The sequence below is a fragment of the Orcinus orca genome, chromosome 7 (genome assembly GCF_937001465.1).
Source record: "Orcinus orca chromosome 7, mOrcOrc1.1, whole genome shotgun sequence".
Classification (NCBI taxonomy): Eukaryota; Metazoa; Chordata; class Mammalia; order Artiodactyla; family Delphinidae; genus Orcinus; species Orcinus orca.
The window spans coordinates 105,514,127-105,537,135 of record NC_064565.1 but is presented as its reverse complement, the minus strand read 5'-3'; the positions used below and the strand labels follow the sequence as shown (position 1 = coordinate 105,537,135).

Below are 23,009 nucleotides of genomic sequence, written 5' to 3'. Positions count from 1 at the left end.
GGAGCTATGGTATACTTCCTGCCCTGAGCTATACCATACAGTAATGCATCTATTCTTATACCTTCTTCCCTTACACCATATAATGTCACTTTCCTTTCATGAATTCTGAGTTCTTCGAGAGCAGGGACGATCTCTTTTTTTTTCTTTTTCTAAATTATTTATTTATAAGTGAATTTTTTAATTTATTCTTCATTGCTGCGTGGGCTTTCTCTAGTTGCAGCGAGCGGGGGCTACTCTTCGTTGCGGTGAGCGAACTTCTCATTGTGGTGGCTCTCTTTGTTGTGGAGCACGGGTTCTAGGTGCACGGGCTCAGTTGTTGTGGCTCGTGGGCTCTACAGCACAGGCTCAGCAGTTGTGGCGCACGGGCTTAGTTGTTCCACGGCATGTGGGATCTTCCCAGACCAGGGCTCGAACCCACGTCCCCTGCACTGGCAGGCGGATTCTTAACCACTGTGCCGCCAGAGAAGCCCAGGGACGATCTCTTAATCATTTTCAAATTCCCAGTGTCTTGCAAGATACATACTAAAGAAATACATGAGCAAATAAATCATTGCCCCTATATATCCTCGTAATACCTTCACAAACAAATAGGGAACTATAGTTGGAGGCAATTTACCCAAAACATTGGTTACTTAGGTATCTTCAGTTCAAAATAAAAATTAGCAGATCCATTAAGCCCACTGAATCATCCAATAATTCTTTACTCCTCCAAATGGGAAACATGAGAAGTAAACATATTTCAGTAAAAACAGCAGTTAAGATTTTAAATAAAAAGAATTTAGGCATTTAAAATGTCAGGAAGACAGAAGCAGTGCGAAAACTATTATGAAACTAAAAATAGCACGTAAGGAAGAAATCACAAGATTTAATGTTTATATTGTCCCCTTCTTCAGAAAAGAAATAAACTATAATCAGAAGTCAGATGAAAGTATATACCATATTAAGGTGGATAAAAATCGAGATTAAGTCACATGTTAAATCAATTTCACACAATGCTTTGTAGTGAGGTTTTCTAAAAAGACTATGTCATGAGTCAGCAAAAATTGGGCTGATTTTTAGGAATTCAACAGTTCTTGGCAATTTTCTGGAAATTGCTCAGGGCTCCATAATATGGTACTGACTCCTGTCAGGTGGTTACAGGCCCATCTTCTCTTACTATAGAAGAGGTGTCCCTCCTCCCAGCTAAGGCACAGGGCTCACGTGCTTTGGATCCCATGCCCTCCCATCTTCTCACGAACTTTGCACAAACAAGTAACACTTTTCTCATCTATATTCGACCTCCCCCTCTCAACAGACACCCTCCCTTCAGCATTTAAATATGCTAAAAATCAGAACTCGTGGAAGCAGTTTCCGATTCTTGCTGTCTCCATTTTCCCCATCTTCTACTTACTTCTGCTCCCCATCCTACCCCTACCACCACATCAGTATCTCCTGCCAAGGTCACCCATGACCTCCCAGTTGCTAAATACAACAGATGGTACTCAATTTTCCTCACAGAGGCGTTCCACAGTATTGACAGCTTCCCCCTTGGCAGCAGGGACACCTGCTTCTGGCGGTCCTCTCACCTCCCTGGCCACTACTCCTGTTTCCTTTGCAAGCTCAGCCTCCTATACCCAGCTCCATCCCTGGCCTCTTCCTGTTCTCTTTCTAGTCTCTCCACTGGCAATCTCTACACTGATAGCGTCAAAATGGTAAATGAGTAATCACTCAACATCTCCTTCTCCCAACCCATATACTACTATTAATCACCAGGTCTGGCAATTTTGCCTCTAAATCTCCATTTTCTCAATATTTCTGCTAATGATATAAGGCTCTTAAGAGGATCAAATAAGCTAAAATGATAGTACTTTAAAAAGGAAAAAAAACTTTAATCTGAGTATTAGTATTCACTAAATTGAAATCTCCTCGAAAGCAACGACTTTACAAGTTCATCTTTTTATTTATTCCACATTGTACACCTAGCACGGTACTTTGCATGCAGACGGCATTCAGTAAATGTACTGCAATGAACTATTTGTATTGGCTTAATACATGTTCAACTGAAATAGTCACACATTTAATGGCTTATATTTCCCAAATCATGTCATCATTTGTCTCCTAAGAGGTGAGAATTTTAAGTTAAATCACTCTATAAAGTGTAAACTACACCGGATACTTCCGATAATTATAATACTACTTATCTAAAGTTAGAAAAAACTGCCTAGCTTTCCTGAAAACATCCAAATCCCATCCTCAGGTCCAAATCTCACATAAGTTTCTTGCTTCCCAACTGTTCATCTGAAAGGGGAAAGTTTAAGTATTACAGGAATATTTAAGCTTTAAGTACCCTAAAGGCAGGGAGAATGACTTCCTGAAAAAATTCCCTCTCACTTTCATATCTTGCAATGTGAGCTGGAGTGACATTCTGAGTAGAAACAGACATTGAAATTAAAAGAATATTGTTGCTTAAAAGTTCTCTAACTCTTGCTTTATGTACATTTAATTACAGCCTCAGAATGCAAGACGGTCATCTAGTAATATCTCACCATATCAATTCAAAAATCTCCCCAGAAGAAAATACAGTCTCTTCAAAAAGTGGTGTTGGGAAAGCTAGACAGCTACATGTAAAACAACCAAATCTGAACATTCCCTCAAACCATATACAAAAACAAACTCCAAATGGTTTAAAGATCTGAATATAAAACACGACACCATAAAACTCCTAGAAGAGAACATAGGCAAAACATTCTTTGACGTAAATCGTAGCAATATTTTCTTAAATCAGTCTCCCAAGGGAAATGAAATAAAAGCAAAAATAAACAAATGAGACCTAATCAAACTTAAAAGTTTTGCACAGCAAAAGAAACCATAAACAAAATGAAAAGACGACCTACGAGAGAAATATCTGCAAATGATGTGATTGACAAAGAGTTAATATTCCAACTATACAAACAGCTCATACAACTCAATATCAAAAAAAACTCAAACCACCCAATCAGAAAATGGGCAGAAGTCCTAAACAGACATTTCTCCAAAGAAGACATACAGATGGCTAACAGGCACATGAAAAGATCCTCAACATCACTAATTATTAAAGAATATACAAATCCAAACAAACCACAATGAGGTATCACCTCACACCTGTCAGAATGGCTACTATCAAAAGTCTACATATAATAAATGCTGAACGAGAAAAGGGAACCCTCCTACACTGTTGGTGGGAATGTAATTTGGTGTAGCCACTATGGGAAACAGTATTCAGGTACTTTAAAAGACTAAAAATAGAATCACCATATGATCCAGTAATTCCACTCCAGAAAGGATGAAAAGTCTAATTCAAAATGAACATTTGGGTACATGTATATTAGCAGCACTATTTACAATGGCCAAGACATGGAAGCAACACAAGTGCCCATCAACAGACAATTGACTTAAGAAGATGTGATGTGTATATGCGTGTGTGTGTGTGTGTGTGTGTGTGTTTATAATATTACTCAGCCATAAAAAAGAATGAAATATTGCCATTTGCAGCAACATGGATGGACCTAGAGAATATTAAGCTTAGTGAAAAAAGTCAGACAGAAAAAGACAAACACTATATGATATCACTTGTATGTGGAATCTAAAAAATAATACAAATGAATATATATACAAAACAGAAACAGACTCACAGACACAGAAAACAAACATGGTCACCAAAGGGGAGAGGGAGGAGGGGAGGGACAAATTAGTAGTACCGGATTAACAGATACAAACTACTATACGTAAAATAGATAAGCAACAAGGATGTACTGTATAACACAGGGAATTATACCCAATATCTTGTAATAACCTATAATGGAATATAATCTGTCAAAGAAAAAGAAAGAGAAATAAGTAAAATTAAATAAAAGTAATTTGAGAGGTAAAGAGATGCCAGTGAGGGCTTCCCTGGTGCCGCAGTGGTTGAGAGTCTGCCTGCCGATGCAGGGGACACAGGTTCATGCCCCGGTCCGGGAGGATCCCACGTGCCACGGAGCGGCTGGGCCCGTGAGCTATGGCCACTGAGCCTGCGTGTCCGGAGTCTGTGCTCCACAACGGGAGAGGCCACGACAGTGAGAGGCCCGCATACCACCAAAAAAAAAAAAAAAAAAAAAAAAAGGAGATGCCAGTGAAAATGTTCCCTTTCCAGATCCTGAATTTTAAGTCTGATCAATTTTCTTTCTACCGTACTGATACTGGGCAATCTTAATTTAAACAAAACTGGAATCGCTGGAAAATGACATATAGTTTATTTTACATATTCGTATATTTATTTTCTTAGTGTTCCATACCACTCTTACAAATTATTAGAAGTAAACTCATAAAAGGTAAATTTTAAAATTAGTATTTAATATTAGAGAAGACTAAAATAACATGAATGCAAAATGCCAGCTGGTATCATGGACTCAATCCTGGAACAGAAAAAAGGGCATTAGTGGAAAAACTGGTGATATCTGAATAAAGTCTATAGTTAAGAGGATAATATCAATATTAATTTCTTGTTTTGACAAATGAACCAAGGTTATGTGACACGTTAATATAAGAGCAGGGGAGCTGGGTTATGGTATACAGGAATATTCCATATTTGCAACTTTTATGTGAATCTCAAATCATCCCAAAATAAAAAGTTTAAAAAAATATATATAGTACCCAGTCTAGTCAACAAGCACTACTGGTCACCAACCATCTAAGGGGAAAAACAAAAAAGCCTCCCTAGACTAGGTTTCCATCTAAATCACAATCCTCTATATAATATTTGTTCACACACTACTTGTCCTTCATTACACATTACACATATAATTTGTAATTATATATTATTTGTATGAGATTTGCTTCGTTTGTTTCCTCCGTAAAGGCAAAGCTCACATCAGTTCTGTTCACTGCTGCATTCTTAGCACTTTACATGGTGCCTGACATAGAATAGGAATTAAAGGCTCTAAGTGAGCAATTAATTGAAAGAGGAATGGTTAATTTAAGCAGAACCAGACAGCAGAGGAGCACATAAGCAATGAGAAAAATGTTGGGGCTTTAAGATCTGACTTCCCAAACCAGACAGGGATTGCTCCTTCCCATCCCTCCTTCCTTCCTTCTTTCCTTCAAGGACATGACTCAGAATATTTCAGCTTTAAATCAACCAGCGCAAACATCTTACAAACCCAGTAACTGAGACCCAAAGACACTAGGTGACCCATACATCCAGTGGATCTCTGCTCTACACCCAACACTGCCCTCCTACGGAAGCAACTCTTTCTATAGAAAAAGAGAGAAACCAGGAAAAGTCTAAAGGGAAAATGCCAGAGTGACTAAAGAAGCCTTACTCATTCCTAAGGGTGAGAAGTGCATGGGGAGACGCCAGAACACAAAAGAAAAGAATAAAGTCTGTGCAGCACACTCCTGTGTCACACCTCCTCCGCCCTGTAATAACCTACTAATACACTTTCAGGAGCACCTCAGCAGCACCCTTCAACTCTCGGAACTAATCTGGGGAAACAGAAAAGGTTATCATCAAACTACAGCTCTCCTGGCCACTCAAACAAAAATCCACGGTGACAACTATTCAGCCAGCCACCAAGGAGTGGCAGCATACTATAGTGCTTAGATGTGAAAGCTCTGGATTTTCAGACAGGCGGATCTGAATCCCAGCTTCTCCTCTTACTGGCTGTGATCTGGGGGCAAGTTAATATATCCAAACGGCAGTTTCTCCAGCTGTAAAATGGGAATAACCGCCACCCTAGTGGGTTGTTAACAGTTTCAGAGATACTATACAGAAAGCTCTTAGCACAACACCTGCAATAAATGTCAGCTGTTTGTCATCTTATTCGGCTATAATCACTTTCACGAGGCCTATTCTCTCTCTAACGTCCGTATAATTTCAAAGACGTTGTTCTACCCTATTTTTGAAGGGCCATATACACAATAGCTTCGAGCACATTTTCTAAATCCAGCCTGGACAAACCAGTTCTATGTCTCTGGGCCTCAGGTTCCTCATCTGTGAAACGGGCCGGATCATCCCTACCCCACTGGGCTGCTGGTAGTGAGCACTCTCTCAGTGTTACACATTCCACTACTGCTGTATAATTAAAACGCACCTAGGGAAAATAAACCTTCAACTCCCAACCCCAAAACAACAGTATTCATCCCCGCCCCATCACCACCGGTCGTGGCCTGAACAAATACCAAAGTCGACCCATCTCACACCCCCAATTTCTCCTCACACCCCGCAGCAACCCACCCCCCCAGTGTGGGTTTCCGAAACCGCAGGGCTCAGTTTCCTCCCAGCGACGGCGTCAGAGCCGGGCTAGTGAAAGCTGCCAATCCCCCAGGTCACCCCGCCCCCAAAGCGCCGGGAGAGACCCCGCGCAGCCTTCCTCCCCCGAACAGCGCGGCCGCCCGGGCTGCGGTTCCCCCAGCTCACGTGGGCCCTTCGGCCCGGGCGCCACCTCACCCGCTTCCCGGACCCCACGGGCGCGCCTCCCACATACGCCGCGAGCCGGCCCCAGAGCCCGCACCGCCAGCGCGCACACCCTCGGCGCCGGGCTCGGCGGCCACGTCGAGGAGCCGGGGCCTCCAGGCCGGCCGCGTCCCTCCCCCAGTCCCGGGCTGCCCTCGGGCCCAGCCCGGCCGCACGCGGAGGCCCCGCCGCCAACACGGCCCCGCCGCTCCCACCACAGGCGCTGCACTCACCGCGACGCCGGAGCTCCGGTTCCTCCGGCCCATGCAGGCCTGGCTGTGCCCCCAGAGCATTCACGCCCCGGGCCGCCTCCTGGGGACCCTGACGCAGCCTCCGCGAGTCGCACTGCGAGAGGGCGGCGGTCGGCTGCCCGGTCAGCTGCCGCGCCGACTCGTCTCAGCCCCAGCACTCGCAACAAGCGCAGCGTAGCGCCCCAGCGCCTGCAGACCAGCGTCTGTTGAGCCGAACCGCCCAGGACGCGCGCCCCCGGCCGGCGCTCGTTGCATATGCAGAGAGGCAGCAGCCCATTGGCCCGCGGGCGGTGGCGCGTGCGGGGCTGGGCCTATCGAATTCCGGCCGGGAGCGCGGCGCGGGCGGCCGGGGGCGGGGCGGGGTTACTATGGGTCATTCGCCCGAGCCGGGGCGGACGGGGCCCAGCCGCAGCCGGCGCGGGGCGGGGACAGGTCGGCGGGGAGGGACGGGACCACTGCGGCCGGGGGAGGGGAGGGGAGCCAGTCTGTGCGGCCACGACATGGGCGGAGATGGGGCGGGGCCGGCCGGGTCTGCAGGAGGGCAGTTCCTGGGGTAAAAGACCACCGCCTTGTCTCCCGAAAAAAGAACTAGAAAACGCAGATATTGCTGTAATGCATAAATCTTAATATAGGTCAGGGAAAAAAATGCGCGTTATTATTTTCATTCTTAATTGGATTACTTGTTTCGTTCTTGCACAAATGTGTCAGATTTTGTAAAATAAAATGATTTTTGGAAATGTCTGAAGTGAGAGGGTCTCAAAAATTCAAAGCATGTTTCTTTATTGTCTCTTGTTTTGGCCTTACCGAACCCAGCAAATAACCCATCTCCCCTCAGTGCACTCACTACTTATACCAGATTGATATTTGTTTTCAAATGATAAAGTTGACCCCAAATTATTGTCTTTGGACGTTCTTTTTATGAAGCTAAAAGTGTTCCTGTATTTTAAAGTTTGCCATTATATTTCACTTTAGACACTACAAAAAGGAAAAAAACATAGAGTGCAGGTAGACTGCCTTACTGCAAGCAAACGAACCAAAACACAAATGACTAAAACAACAAGTACAATACACTGTAAGAAAGATGGCTTTCACTACCCAAGCAGCAGTGGGATTGAGCTTTTTTTTTTCTTTAATCCAACATATTATTTAGTTGGTCTGTGGACAAAGTTACAACATTAAGTCAGATTTGATACCACAGGAAATAAAACATTTGGAGGGGTTTATTTTGTTTTGAAGTAATGAAGGAGCTAGAAATAGCTACTTGAATAGTAAACCTCGATGCTATGCAAAACTTGGCTTTAAGTAGGTGAAAGGTGACGTTCATGAGCCAGCCTCAGGCTAAAGCAGGGGCTCACTTCCCAAGAGAATCTCAAAATCCGTGAAGCCGCCTGAACTTGAGCTGGGTGGAGTGATGAGGCTGAGAGCAAAGAAATCTCACTCACCTTGGGCCCCAGGCCAGTTTAACTACCTAAAGGAAAGGATACCTGATTCAGGCAACCTGCTCTTCTGCTAGAAAAATAGGTTAATTTGCTCGCTAATCTTTCGAAGTGCTGTCAAAGGTTAACATCCTGAAGATAAATAGAATGCAGAATTTCTTATCTGAAAAGACTGCCACCATTCTGCATGCTGAGGGAAGTATACCTTAAAAGTGGTAGTTCCAGAACCAGGAAAAGCCTCTAGCAAAATAAGTAATTTACAAGGGAGGAATCTTTTTTTTCCATCAATAAGCATAAAGCAGACTAGTAGAATTCCAGCAACATCTTAACATCTTCATTATCTCGTTCTGTACGTGTGTGTGTATGATATATATATTTTAAAGGAAAATACTCCTTGGACTCAAAATTCTAAATTCCCATCTTGTTTGCTTAGGGTAAACAGAAATGTAATGTTTCCAGTCTCTAAGATGTTCTGTTTTTAAAATAAAATAATATATGCACAGTTGCTTTTCTTTTATTCAGGATTTCAGTATATTTTTACTTAGAGCTTTTGAGGGAATTATGGAATTTGGCTGCATTTCCCTTCTTTTTAGAAAAACTCAATTCAGAAACTATAATGGCCAACTGAATGAAAACATCCAACAGTTCCTTTTACAGTTTTGTTATTTCTCCCAATTACAGGGCTATTGAGAGGAGATATGTTTGTAATTTTCATGAATACCTAATGATCTGTCTCATGTGAAGGGTCATAGAAATAGTTTGTGCTTCTATAGCAAACTATATACTACTAGCATTTTCCATAATCATTATAAGGTAAACCCAGGACCAGCTGATGTTTAAAAGTTTAACAGAAACTTCTTGTTCTTTCATTTCTGGTGGATTGGGAAGGGAAGACCGTGACTGAGGTAGCATACTATACTATATTTTTGAGTTAAGATGGCGCTGGCCTCAAGGAGCAGAACATCCAACAAAAACCAACTTAAATTACGTCATTTATTTACCTCACTTAAAGATAACTCAAGAGGCAGGACAAGTGCACGATTGGTCCAGGGACTCTGCTAGGTCACTGAGGACCTCAGCTTTTACATCTTTCACTCTGGCTTTATCCTTAGACCATGACAGTCACAGATGGATGCCACAGTTTCAAGTGTCACATGAAGACACAACAGCATCTGGCCAAAGAATAGGGCCTAAATGCCGCTTCTTATCAAGGAGGAAACCCTTTCTCAGAAAGCTAACAACTGACCACTCCTCAAGTCCTAGTGGCCAGATTGGGTCACGTCATTTCCTAGCTGCAAGAGAAACCAGGAAATGCCAGCATTTTTGGCCTTTCTAGTGGAAGGTGGACACCATCAACACAGAAGCAGCCATGGGAAGGAATAAATGTGGGAAGCCCCATTCAGAAGTGTCCACCGTGGGTATCACTGGAAATTACTCACCTCTGACTAGAAGTGGCTTAAACAATAAAACCATCTGTTATCTCACTTAAAAGGTCCAGAGGAAGGCAATTCTAGGGTTTCTTCAAAGGGCTCACTGGTGTCATCAGAACCCAGCTCCTTCTATCTCTTTACTCTGCCATTCTCAGTCTTCATGTTCTGTCTCTTCCTGGTTACAGAGTGGCTGCAACTGCTCCAAACGTTATCTTTACACAATACTACATCCAAAGCCAGAAGGGGAAATTGGCTTCTCTGACATGTCAGTATGTGTTTATTATGGCACTGCATCTTCCCAAGGTGTACTCAGCCCACTTCCCCTAAACCAATCACTAGAAAATGAAAATACCCTGATAAGCTTAGCTCAATCATAGATCATCCACTAGGGCTGGGAGAGGATGTTCTAGCAACTGGGGACAGAGCATCATTTGACCTTTGGTTCAAAGCCTATGCCATATCTTGAAGCACAGGGCCCCACCCCAAAAGAGCATCATCTACAAGCTGACTCCTTAGCTGGGCCTTTAAGAGACCTTTAAGAGTTCTATCAGGCCGCATGTATATGGTAATATCCATGGATCCTATAGTCACATGCCCATTGCTGCTACTCTGCAGGAAAATGAGTTTCTTGGTTGCAGATCAGTGTTAACGCAAGATTCCATGAAGGCAAAGCCGATACTCTGTGGGGCCTCAGGTTGTAGTGCTAGCAAGACTTAGTAGGCAGGATCGGCAGAACTGTGCCTGGGTTATATATCAGCCCCAATAGGGACAAATTACTGCCTTACACTCTGGTAGGGAGAAAGCCCTGTGATGGAGATTCACAGGCGCCATCAGCAAATCCTGGACGTGTGAGTGCTGAGGGGATATGTTCAGGGCATCAGCAGAATCTGCTACAGGTGGACACTCAACAGTGTCTGCCATTATCATTTTGTTTTAAAAAAAAAAGAAACTGGAATGTATTTTAAGAAATTTTCCGATTACTGAATTTCAAGGAAAGAATCAGGAGAATTCTAAGAGATCTTATATATCCAAACCCTGCAGTCCTTCTAGAAAGTTCTTTGCAACACAGGTATCAACTTTAGGAGGGATGCACATGTTGATCATGGGGTGAGACATCACAGTGGGACACCCTCTCATCCACTAAAGATCTCTAGGGATTGAGACTCTCAAACTCAATGTCTTTCAATGACACTGGATTCCATAAACACTCTAGCAATGTGTTCTTTCTTCAATTTAAGGTAATTTAATTTTGTTCCACTTTAGTGATTAAGAACCGACCCGCCTCCTTTTAGTAACCCTTCATATTAATGAAATACTTTAAACTCCACTTTTACTTTTTCTTTTCCAGGCTAGACTATCTTTTTTATTTTAACTCTTTTCCAAATGACCTATCGTCTATCCCTTTAGTCATTTTTATTATTTTTCTCCTTTCTTCGTCATCTGGAGGACGAAATAGAATACCTAAACTTTAACAAGGGCCTGACAATTGTAAAACATATTGAAAGAATCCATTCCAAGTCCTTACCTGTCAGAATTCCATTAAAATAGCCTAAAATTAATTGGCTTTTTAAAGTAACCACACATACTTTTTCATTCCTGGTTCATTTTGATTAATGATAACTTCCAATTAAGGCAGTGAACATTAATTAGCTATGCATACTTACGTGTCTAAAAGTCTCTTCAAATCCACTGTTGGGCTTGTTTGCTGTTTTATGTATTAGTCTCTGAATACTTAGCTTTTTATATTATTTTTATTAAACCTCTGTAATTTATCAATTCATATAACTCTCCTATCCATTTTATATCTGTAAAAAAACTCTGAATTCAGGCAGTTATATTAAACTCTCCAGAATAGTTGGTTTTCTATTATTTTTCAAAGATGTACTGGCACAGAGACTCAATATATTTGATTAAAAAGAGATAACCTAGAGTATCAGCTAGAATTAATTTTGGCTGCATGTACCTGAGAATGCAAAATAATAGTGGCTAGACCATGCAAAGGTGTATATTCTACATAAAAGGAGTAGGGAACGAGGTAGTCCAAGGCTAGAACAACAATTCCATGAAATCATCAGGGACCCAAGATGCTTCTCTCTTTCTGCTCTGCTATTCTCAGCGTGTGGATTCTTCATATGTGACCATATTCAAGGTCCATATTCGAGGACCATATTCAAGGTCATAAAATAGCTGCTAGAGCTCCAGCCATTACAACCACACGCTGGCATTAAGAAGGAAGAAAGGGGGCTTCCCTGGTGGTGCAGTGGTTAAGAATCCGCCTGCCAATGCAGGGGACATTGGTTCAAGCCATGGTCTGGGAAGATCTCACATGCCACGGAGCAACTAAGCCCATGTGCTACAACTACTGAGCCTGAGCTCTAGAGCCCGCGTGCCACAACTACTGAAGCCCACGCACCTAGAGCCCGTGCTCCGCAACAAGGGAAGCCTCCACAATGAGAAGTCCGCGCACCACAGTGAAGAGTAGCCCCCACTCACCGCAACTAAAGAAAGCCCTCGCACAGCAACAAAGACCCAACACAGCCAAAAATAAATAAATGAAATAAATTTTTTTTAAAAACCCTTAAGAACATCATGAGCTTTAAAAAAGAAAGAAAGAAGGATGTAAAAGGCAATAGAGAGTTTTAGGCAATACAAACTGTTCTATATTTTTCTGATAAAGAGCCTTCCTATAGTTGTGAAATAAGTAGATAACCCCTAAGACTTCTTGGGAACTGTCTTAATTCCCTTTAGCATTCCTTACTGAACTTACTTCTCACTCCCTGCATCCTTTTTGTTCCTTTTCTCTGGACCTGCTATAATTTCTCTCCATCATTATAAAGTATTTGGAAACCAAACCTGGATTCAATGCTCTAATTAACTGAACATTAATTCAACAGATATTTAAGTGCCACCAGAGGACAGGTACTGTGCTAGATGTCACAAATATAGCACTTATCGAGACAGAAATGGTCCTGACCTTCAAGAAGCTTATGCTCTAAATCATTATAATAAATAAATAAAAAGATAGTTCCAGAGTTGGAGGTGCTCTTCGGACATTTAAACAGGATAACTAGGAGAAAAGAGGAACAAAGACAATTTTGGATAGGGAGGTCAGGGGAGACAACTCTGAGAGGTGACATTTAAGCCCTAGTGAGGAACTGGCTGATATTTTTGGCAGGAAAATAATTTTGTGACTCTAGAGAGCCTCTCCCAGAAACTAGAAATATATTCTCGTATCACATGGACTTGACCTGGCATTTTTAGACATCCTGCCCAGTTTGCAGAATCCATAAATATTACAACAAGGAACACAGCCCTATCACCCAAACGTCCATTATATCTTGCTTTGTCATTTAAGGCATTTAACTCAATGTCAAGTGCTCTGGGAAGATCCCAAGCAAAATCACTTGTCCCATTCTCTCTGCGTCGTTCATGCTATTGTTTTATCAGTTAGGTCTCCTTGGGATACAAGCAATAGAAAATGCAAATTAAACTTGCTTAAGCAATTGGAGTTTAATGGCTTACAAATTAAAGGGTGTACATCGGCCTTCAGGGACAGCTTGATACAGAGCTCAAAAGGATCAGAAAGAGTAGTTTTGACTTTCTCCATTCCTCAGATCTACTCCTTGGTGACAGTGTTTGCTTCATCCTGGCTTCCCCACCCCCAGGGCATCAAGACGGCTGGAGGTTATGGAGACTCCTCTCCCACTGGAAATTCCAACTCTCCTCCCAGAAATTTCATTTCCTCTTGAGGCATTATGTCTCTCCTTGCTCAATTTATGTCCACAACAGTATACTCTGTCTGTCCAGACCTGACTCACCGGCTCCAGCCTGGGATCCAAGGATGGAGGTCAGCAATTCACATCTCAGAAGCATGAGGGAAAGTGTTGGGAGGTGGGTGTAGATGTCCCACAGGAAAATCAGAGCGTGTTACTGGTAGAAAGGTGAAAGGAAACAAAAGCACCATATTGCACTACCGTGAGCTTAGTGCTTCTTGTGCTGTATTAGGTCAAATGTGTTGCTCTCTTTCTCAAACCCCATGATGAACTGTTTGAGAAGAAGAACGACATCTTCATCTTTTTATTCCATAAGGTCTACCCAATGTGCTGATAGATATAATACCTGCACCAAGTGAGCTCAACACACATTTGCTGAATTCAACTATTGAGTACGGTACACACATGTGTAAGTGTAGAGGAGTACATATACCAGTTATGGTATTTGCAGTACATTTAAATCTCTCACAAGACATCAAACTATTTTTTAAAAGTTTGACTGAGAAACTGTCCTCACACTACATGTATTTCAGTTCTTGCTTCTGTGATATTTAGTTTATCTTAATAGTCATTCTTTCTGCAGCCAGTTCATTCCTATATATTTTTTCCTCAATCATATATTTCAATCCACATTTAATTTACCATTTTGTAAGTCTTCAAATCTAGTCTACTCAAAGTGTTCTCCATGGAAGGCAGCATCAGTGTCACCTGGTTGCTTGTAAAAAATGCAGAATCTCAGGCCCCACCCCAGACCTACTTGAACCACATCTGCATTTTAACAAGATTTTCCGAGGATTCATAGAAAACCATAAAATTTAAGAATCACGAGTCTCCTGCTCTAGACTGGCACCATCCACTGAGGATGTAATAGGAACCACATATGTAATTTAAAATCTTCTGGTAACCACATTAAAAAGTACAAAGAAAACAAGCCAAATTAATAACTTGTAATCAATATAAAAAATAATTAATCAGATATTCTTTGGGGTTACTCTTTCTAACCTGGTGTTTATTTTGTACTTACGGTACATCTCAGTTTGGACTAACCACCTTTCAAGTGCCTCGATAGCCACCTATGGTTAGCAGCTACTGCAGTTGGTGAAACCACATAACTCAGACTGGAACTTGGTCTTTTAACTGACATCACACACCTGGTCTCAGGACTTAAGGAAGCTCAGGTTCTTAATGTCTCATGGCAGAAAGAATTCAGTGAGAGACAAAGTGATAGGTAAGAAGTAGATTTAGAGAGAAACACATTCCACAGAGTGTAGGCCATCTCAGAGGTGAGAGGCCCCGAAATATGGCATGGTTAGTTTTCATGGGCTGGGTAATTTCATAGCCTAATGAGTGGGAGCGTTACTCCAACTCTTCCAGGGGAAGGGGTGGGGATTTCCAGGACTTGGGCTACCTCCCACTTTTCGTCCTTTTATGGTTAGCCTCAGAACTGTCACTGTGCTGGTGGGTGTGTCATTTAGATGCTAATATGTTACAATGAGCGTATGATGAGGCTCAAGGTCTAGTGGAAGTCGAATCTTCTGCCATCTTGGACCTAGTTGTTTCTAACCAGTTTTTGTCATGTCCTATGCCTACGTCATTCTTTTAAAGGTTGTGCCCTGCCTCCTTCCTTCCTGTTTCATTGGCAGAGCACTGGACCGTAAGATGCATGAAAACAACAGACCATGTCATTTCACTCTCCACTGTAACCCAGTGCCCAGTACAGTGCCTGACGGGTAGCAGACACTCAATAAATGTTTGTTGACTTAATATGTTTGAGTGGAGAGAGATTTAAAATATTTAACCAGCACAGCAAAAGTACTGACCAAAACAAAATCAAGACAGACCCAGGATGTAAACTATCAGTAATGCCACATTAGAAAGAAATAGCATAATAACGGCCTAGAATACAGTCATCCCTCAATATCTGCGGGGATTGGTTCCAGCAGCCCCTGTGGACACCAAAATCCAAGGATACTCAAGTGCCTTATATAAAATGACGTAGTATAATGAATACAGTCAGTCCTCAGTGTCCGAGATTGGTTGAACCCACAGAAGTGAAACCCACAGATACTGAGGGCCAACTGTATGGGAACTGGTCCGATCCCTTCACATCTCAAATGGAACATGGGATACAGACAGGTGGGTGATGTATGCTTAGTCACACTTTTTTTTTATTACATACACTAGGATTAGACGATCAGGTTTTAACTTCCAACCCAGAGAGGCTTCCACTGCATCCATTCATTCATTCAGTGAGCACCTACTGTATGCAAAAGCATCATGCTGGACCCAGTGGGGGAAGAGACATAAAGAAGAATGATATTCATGCACTTCCAAGAAAACCAATTAAGATCATTTTCATTTTCAATGGAACGGAAACCCAACTCAAACTAATTGGCACGAAGAACAGCATTTATTCAGTCATATCACTGAAATTCTACAGGTAGAGTTGGCTTCTGGGGCAGCTTCCTCCAGACTCATGTGTCCTCAGTTCTTCTGCCTCTCCGGAACTGTCTTCCTTCATGGGTTGACTTCATCCTCCACGGCTACCCCAGCCCTAAGCAGCTCTTCCTCAAATCACCAAATCAAGCCCAGAAAGAACGACTATATTTTTCAGAAATCCTGGGAACATCATCTTGCATCGCATTGGCCATGATTGGATTAATTGCCATTGCTACCTCTAAAACAGCCCTTACGTGTTGGGAGATAAAACATTCTGGCTCAAGTTAGTCATGGCCCATCCCCAGAGCTGAGAGTGTGGTCAGCAATGTTAGGCAGCATGTAGGCTTAGAGTGAGGAAGGGCTTGGAGTAAACGTGCTTCAGACGAGGGGAGAGCAAGCTGGTGTGCAAAACACAATAACATCTGACCCAGGACCTGTGTTTTTTCATTTCACTCTCCCACTTTTGAGAAGGTAAAAATTAATCTGGAATACCCTCCTCTCCACTCTCTTCCTTCTCTCCCCTCCAGTTTTCCATCCTTTCTTTTCCTCTTTTCACTCTCTTAAAGGTAGAAGCATCAGGTGGACAGAATTTAGAATTATGGTCAAAGTCAAAACAGAGAAGTCATTTTGGTTTTTCTCTGTTGCTCCTTCAGCTCTTGAAAACCTTTATCATTTGTATTTATCTTGGTAAACACAGTTTTTAGTCTAGAAATTTTTAATGAAGTAAGGCCATGCCATAACAGCCAATTAAAAAAAATACTGGGGAAGATGGTTTACTTGCATCTTGCTAGTTTATTTTTATTTATGCTGAATTTCTAATGATCTTGTAAACACTTCTAGGATTCATACACAAATAAAAAACCTTTTATATGTTTTACATGTTATCTGTTTTATATACTTTCTAGGTAGTTTCTACCTAGAAACTACACCACTCTAGTATCCATCATACGGGCATACCGTGCTTAAGAGCATATTGCTCAAACTAGTATAAATTGTGGAAGTATCAAAGCATTAACTAAAGGTCAAGTGAGTACCTGATTTATCACACCTGGGTACAAACCGCTTTAATTAGAACTGGGGAAAACCAAACTGTGACTTTGGGAAAGGGCCCTTCTCCATTCTGTGTGTTCCTGGCAGAACTACTGGTCACCAAACCTTATCCACTCTGGCCACAGAAGTACAGGACCCAACCTGCCAATCAGAACATCCTATCCCCCCATCCAGTCACTGGGTACTGGGTCAAGGGCAGTCACATGATCCAGGAAGACACAATAGGAGTCTATCCCTGGCATTTTATATCTGTATCCTAAGAAGGAAGCTGAGTTAGGATGATCGAAGCCTAAAGTTTGCTGAGTCCAGATCAACTCTCTCTTAGAAGCCAGCAAGCAGACCAATACAGCTCAGGAAAGAGCCAGTGGGGAGAAACCCCAAATCTAATAGTGCTTGAACCCACCCCCATTCTTTCTAGGAAAATAAGTCAATACGTGTGTGTGTGTGTGTGTGTGTGTGTGTGTGTGTGTGTGTGTGTGTGTGTGTGTGTGTGTTAGCTTAAGCTAGTTTGGGCTTATTCACAACACACACTTCCTGGTATACAAACAGGAAAATGAAAGAAGGATTTCAAAGTGAAATTCACTGAGGCTCAGGAAGGTAGCTTGTTACTATTATGAAATTGTGGTTATGTCTTTAGTAAACAAACAGAATCATTTACCATATATTCTATCATCCCTTGTCTGTGAAGCAGGAATCGTATTTCTAGTGCTTCCTTTTCTCCCTGCACTAGGTCAGGCAAACTCAGGTTTCTGAGAGAATAAAAGAGAAATATAATACAGTGTTTCCTTTTAGACAGACCTTCTGCTTGTATCACTCTCTCCTCCCCTGTCCTGGTAAACTGAATGGATGGTGTGAAATTTCTGTTGGACTATTCTCTAAGTCAAAATGTTAGGGTGGAAAAATAGCACTTGTGTATTGAATCAGTGGTTTGCATATATTATTTTATTTAATAAAGGAACTACCCCAGTGAAGCATTTTCCTGTTTCATGGAAGAAAACACTGAAACTTTGTCAGGTACCTCCTGGAGATCCTGAAACAAATGTGGGCAGCACCTGGACACACACCCAGGCCTGTCTGACTCCCAGCCCATGATTTTCCCCACGGCATTACATTGTTTCCCAGGGAAGAGGGCAGTAGTGTCAGTCATCCTGGGGGTATGTTTATATCACACCAAATGTCTATATGCTAAAATATTTTGGAAGTGTGGTCAGCATTCTCTCAGCCTCAGTGTAAAAATAGTTAGCACGTTAGATAAGACTGAGCCTGGATTGAATGAGAGTCCGAAATGGAAATAAAGAAAATTCATCCCCTACCCCCTAAAAAAAAATACATGTTGAATACTGGAAGAGAAGGAAGACGAATGAAGAAAGAGGAAGGAGAGGATGAGGAAGAGGAAATTTCTACCATTTAAAAAACAAAACTCAAAACAAGAATCATTCGTCAAAGACCATCCATCTCAAGTTAGCCATACTTGAAATTGGTACATAAAAAAGAAAAAAAAAGATAATCAACTTGATTTACCTGAGAAAGGAAAGGATAGATATTATGTTTTATAAAAACTATTGAGCTTTAAGTAGCAATTAAGAATAGAAAAATTGGACTTCCCTGGTGGTGCAGTGGTTAAGAATCTGCCTGCCAATGCAGGGGACACGGGTTCAAGCCCTGGTCTGGGAAGATCCCACATGCCACGGAGCCACTAAGTCCGTGAGCCACAACTACTGAGCCCATGTGCCACAACTAGTGAAGTCCGCACACCTAGAGCCCATGCTCCACAACAAGAAAAGCCACCACAATGAGAAGCCCGCGCACTGCAAGGAACGGTAGCCCCCGCTTGCCACAACTAGAGAAAGCCTGCGTGCAGCAACGAAGACCCAACACAACCAAAAATAAATAAATAAAATAAACAAATTAAAAAAAATAAAGAATAGAAAAAATTAAAGTCCGATTATTGCCAGAAATACAACCAACCTCCCAGACCCAAGATTTGAGAAGCAAGGATGGAAAAATTGGGCAGTCGGTCAGGTTTACTTTTGAAACGGCCTCACTAAGTGCTTCGTCCCATACAAACTCTCAACACCCCAGCAGCCCAACCTCTCTATACAGGCTTATTGTACTAGATTTCCTGCCTCCCCCCCATCAAAGCTTGTCCATCCTGTGTCTCATTAACTAAAGGCATATTCTCTGTTTTTTATAACTTAACCTTTTAATCTTAAAACACTGACACAGAAAGTTTTCTAAAGTACATTGCTGCTCTATGTGTATAAAATGAAAATGCAGAGAAGGACCAGAAAAATACACAATGTAGTGAGGGGGGAGGGGAATGGTGAGGTGAGATCCTGAGATAAGGGCAGATTTTCCCTTTTATTCCACTTTCCATTTATTTTATATTTTTAACCTTTTACATTAAGCATGTGTTTATGTGTAATTTTTACAAAATGAGTGAGAAAAAATGACAAAAAATATAGTTTAACTCATTCTCTTCTTTCCAGAAAAATTTTTAATAGCAGATTAAAAAGAATCTTTTAGAAAAGCTTCTTAAATACATAAAAGGGATTTACAGGAGGGGACAGTTTCAGATATTCCTGGGGTTCGATGACAATTAGAGGGAGGTGTTTTCTGTAGGTGGGATTTTTTAACGCAACTTCACTCTTAGTGCATTTGTGAGCAGAACCTACACAATCACAGCCTCCATCCCCACATAGCCACCGTGCAAAAGAAACTTCTATGTGCTTATGTGTGTCTATACTGAGTTATACGGTTTAAAGGATATAAGCCGAATACAGGGTAGCCTCTGGAGGGGAGCGGTCAAGTAAAAGTCAGAAGACATTCTGCATTTTCTAAAATATTTTAATTTCTATAAGAAAAATGTATTCATGTTTGCTTAGTAATTAAAAATAAATATAAAACAAAATAAATTTTGAAAAACATTTTTTTTTTGACAAGTGCAAATGAAAGGGGGAAAAGATGTATCCCATCTAGTTGGGCCATAGTTTGAGACCCACCACTTCCTCCAGGGTACTCTTTCCTCCGTTACCTGCCTAGAGGGTCACTGGGTAAAATGACTTGGATGAAAGGAAACACATCCTTTTCCCATGACCACAGAGCCAGAGTCCTCTGTATTCACATTTTCTCTCTAGATTTGCTGACTACCCTGATTTCTGTACTAATAAACATTTTTTGGTTGCAAGCGACAGAGACCCAGATTGAATCACCTTACTCAAAAAGGGGAAATGATTTTATCACGTAACCAGAAGAACAAAACGAAACAGGCCTGGCTTAATGCAAAGTTGGATTGGGCACTCAAACAGCAGCAGCAGCAATTTGGTTTTCTGCCTCTCAACTCCTCCTTCATTCTCAAGTCTTTTCCCATGTGGAGCCCAAGCTGGCAACCAGTCACTGCATGCTTATACATCTACCTTATATTTCCACCAAACAACAAAAAAAACCTGTCTCTATTTAGCTCCAGAGAAAGTCCTGTGTTTAGTGTCATTGGTCTGGCGCGGGTCATGCACCTATCTCTGAACCCATTGCTCAGGGAAAGGGAATGGGATGTTCTGACTGGACAGGCCCAAGTCATGTGCCGACCAATGGCGTGGGAGCCTGGGATCAGTCCCACCTATAACACAGGGATTGGGTTGGTGGAATAGGTAGTAATAAGGTACTCTTATTAAAAGAAAGGGAGGAGACCTTGGCGAGGCGGCAGAGACGCTTAGCGGAGTTTGAAAGCTTTGGCGGAAAGGAAAGTCCAGCGGCAAGATGCAGAGCTGGAGTCGTGTGTACTGTTCCTTGGCTAAGAGAGGCCATTTCAATCGAACATCTCATGGTCTGCAAGGAGTTTCTGCAGTGCCACTGAGAACTTATGCAGATCAACCAATTGATGCTGATGTTAACAGTGATAGGTTCTTGTCCTGGAGGATATGTTGCTGCTATCAAAGCTGCCCAGTTAGGCTTCATGGCAGTCTGCGTTGAGAAAAAAAAACACTCGGTGGAACATGCTTGAAAGTTGGTTGTATTCCTTCTAAGGCTTTATTGAATAACTCTCATTATTACCATATGGCCCATGGAAAAGATTTTACATCTAGAAGAATTGAAATGTCTGAAGTTCGCTTGAATTTAGAGAAGATGATGGAGCAGAAGAGTAATGCAGTAAAAGCTTTAACAGGTGGAAGTGCCCACTTGTTCAAACAGAATAAGGTTGCTCATGTAAATGGATATGGAAAGATAACTGGGAAAAATCAGGTCACAGCTACAAAAGCCGATGGCAGCAGTCAAGTTATTGATACAAAGAACATTCTTATAGCCACAGCTCTACCAGAGATCTCCATCTCTCTCTTTAAATTGAATACCAAAGTTACTGGTGCTACTAAGAAGTCAGATGGAAAAATTGATGTTTCTATTGAAGCTGCTTCTGGTGGTAAGGCTGAAGTTATTACTTGTGATGTACTCCTGGTTTGCATTGGCCGACGACGCTTTACTAAGAATTTGGGACTAGAGGAGCTTGGAATTGAGCTGGATCCTAGAGGTAGAATTCCAGTAAATACCAGATTCCAAACTAAAATTCCAAATATCTATGCAATTGGCGATGTGGTTGCTGGTCCAATGCTGGCTCACAAAGCAGTGGATGAAGGCATTATCTGTGTTGAAGGGATGGCTGGTGGCGCTGTGCACATTGACTACAATTCTGTACCATCGGTGATTTACACACACCCTGAAGTTGCTTGGGTTGGCAAATCAGAAGAGCAGTTGAAAGAAGAGGGTTATTGAGTACAAATTTGGGAAATTCCCATTTGCTGCTGAGAGCAGAGCTAAGACAAACGCTGACACAGATGGCATGGTGAAGATACTTGGGCAGAAATCAACAAACAGAGTATTGGGAGCACATATTCTAGGACCAGGTGCTGGTGAAATGATAAATGAAGCTGCTCTTGCACTGGAATATGGAGCATCCTGTGAAGATATAGCTAGAGTCTGTCATGCACATCCGACCTTACCAGAAGCTTTTAGAGAAGCAAACCTGGCTGCATCATTTGGCAAATCGATCAACTTTTTTTTTTCGATCAACTTTTAAATTAGAAGATTATATTTTTCTGAAATTTCCTGGGAGCATTTATAGAGGTAACATTTCTGAACAGGAAATGCTCTCAGCTCCAAGAATTTCTAGGACTGAATTACAAAACTTTTGGAAGGTATTTAATAGGTTTGGACAGAATGGAATAATCTCATACCTATATTTTAAATAAATTTAATATTTTATTTTACTGTGCTAATACTGCAGAAAAAAGCTACTTATAGTAGCATGCTGGAAAATTTTCTTCAACTCATATTTTCATGCTGTTTATGAAAGGCTCAGCTTCACTGAATTTATGCTAAGTAGTTTTATCTCTGATATAGGATTTACTTACATGGGTGGAGCTGGAGTATGGTATGTGAACAGCTGTGTTTGAAACAAGTTGATCAAGTTATTTTAAACTTGGTTTTCATATTGGAAACAGTCATTAGAATAAGTTAAACATGTATAAACTGAACTGATGTAAATAAAAAATGATGGCCTGTCAGTTATTTTAATCCCCATAGTCTTGGTGGTTAGAGGTAGAATTTGTGTTTAGATTTTTAAGGTTCTACTGAGGTCTACAGTCTGAAGTATAGTTATATAGTTGACCAAAGTAAGGCAGTATATATACAAAATTCATATATTAAATGGAGAAGCAATGTATTACAGTGGGAAATGAAGCTATGGAAATAAACCTGTCTTAAATATTCAAAAAAAAATAAAGGAAAAAAAGAAAGGGAAAACATTGCCAGAAGTCGCCAACAAGAGATGTCTACCAGGTTCCCTGACAAGTAGCCACACCGAATAATCCAGTTTCATTATCATTACTGTTCTTTTTATATCTCTAATGTCTGTCTAACAGGCTCTGACTTTCAGGTCTCAAACAACTGGTCTTTTCTCTCCAACCCTGGAGTCTCAGGGAGCCCTCAGAGCATTACTGTCAATGCTGGGAGGAGTTATCTATCAACCTCCTATGACTTGGGCTGAGAAAGAATAATTTTCCAGGCAGGGAGCATTTATTCAACATACCTTTTATCCCTCCTATGTATCACACACGTGCTGGACCCAGATCCTGCCTGCGATAATTAGCCTGGTAAGGGTACCATATGAGAAAATCAATATTGAGACA

The 23,009-nt window shown here is 41.6% G+C and overlaps 1 protein-coding gene and 1 pseudogene across 5 annotated transcripts in view; one reads left to right on the top strand and one right to left on the bottom strand.

The window, feature by feature from the left end:
• Positions 1–6,935, bottom strand: part of ACSL3 (acyl-CoA synthetase long chain family member 3) — a 139,863-nt gene extending 132,928 nt beyond the window's left edge. For 4 of the 5 annotated variants that reach the window (XR_007478243.1, XR_007478244.1, XM_033426717.2 and 1 more), the window contains exon 1: positions 6,685–6,935. The gene's annotated coding sequence lies outside the window, so the exon portion shown is untranslated. The remainder of the gene's footprint in view (positions 1–6,684) is intronic. The other variant, XM_012532085.3, reaches the window with a different exon arrangement.
• Positions 6,936–20,517: 13,582 nt separating this feature from the next.
• LOC101279345 (dihydrolipoyl dehydrogenase, mitochondrial-like) lies at positions 20,518–22,217 on the top strand (annotated as a pseudogene).
• The last annotated feature ends 792 nt before the right edge of the window (positions 22,218–23,009 follow it).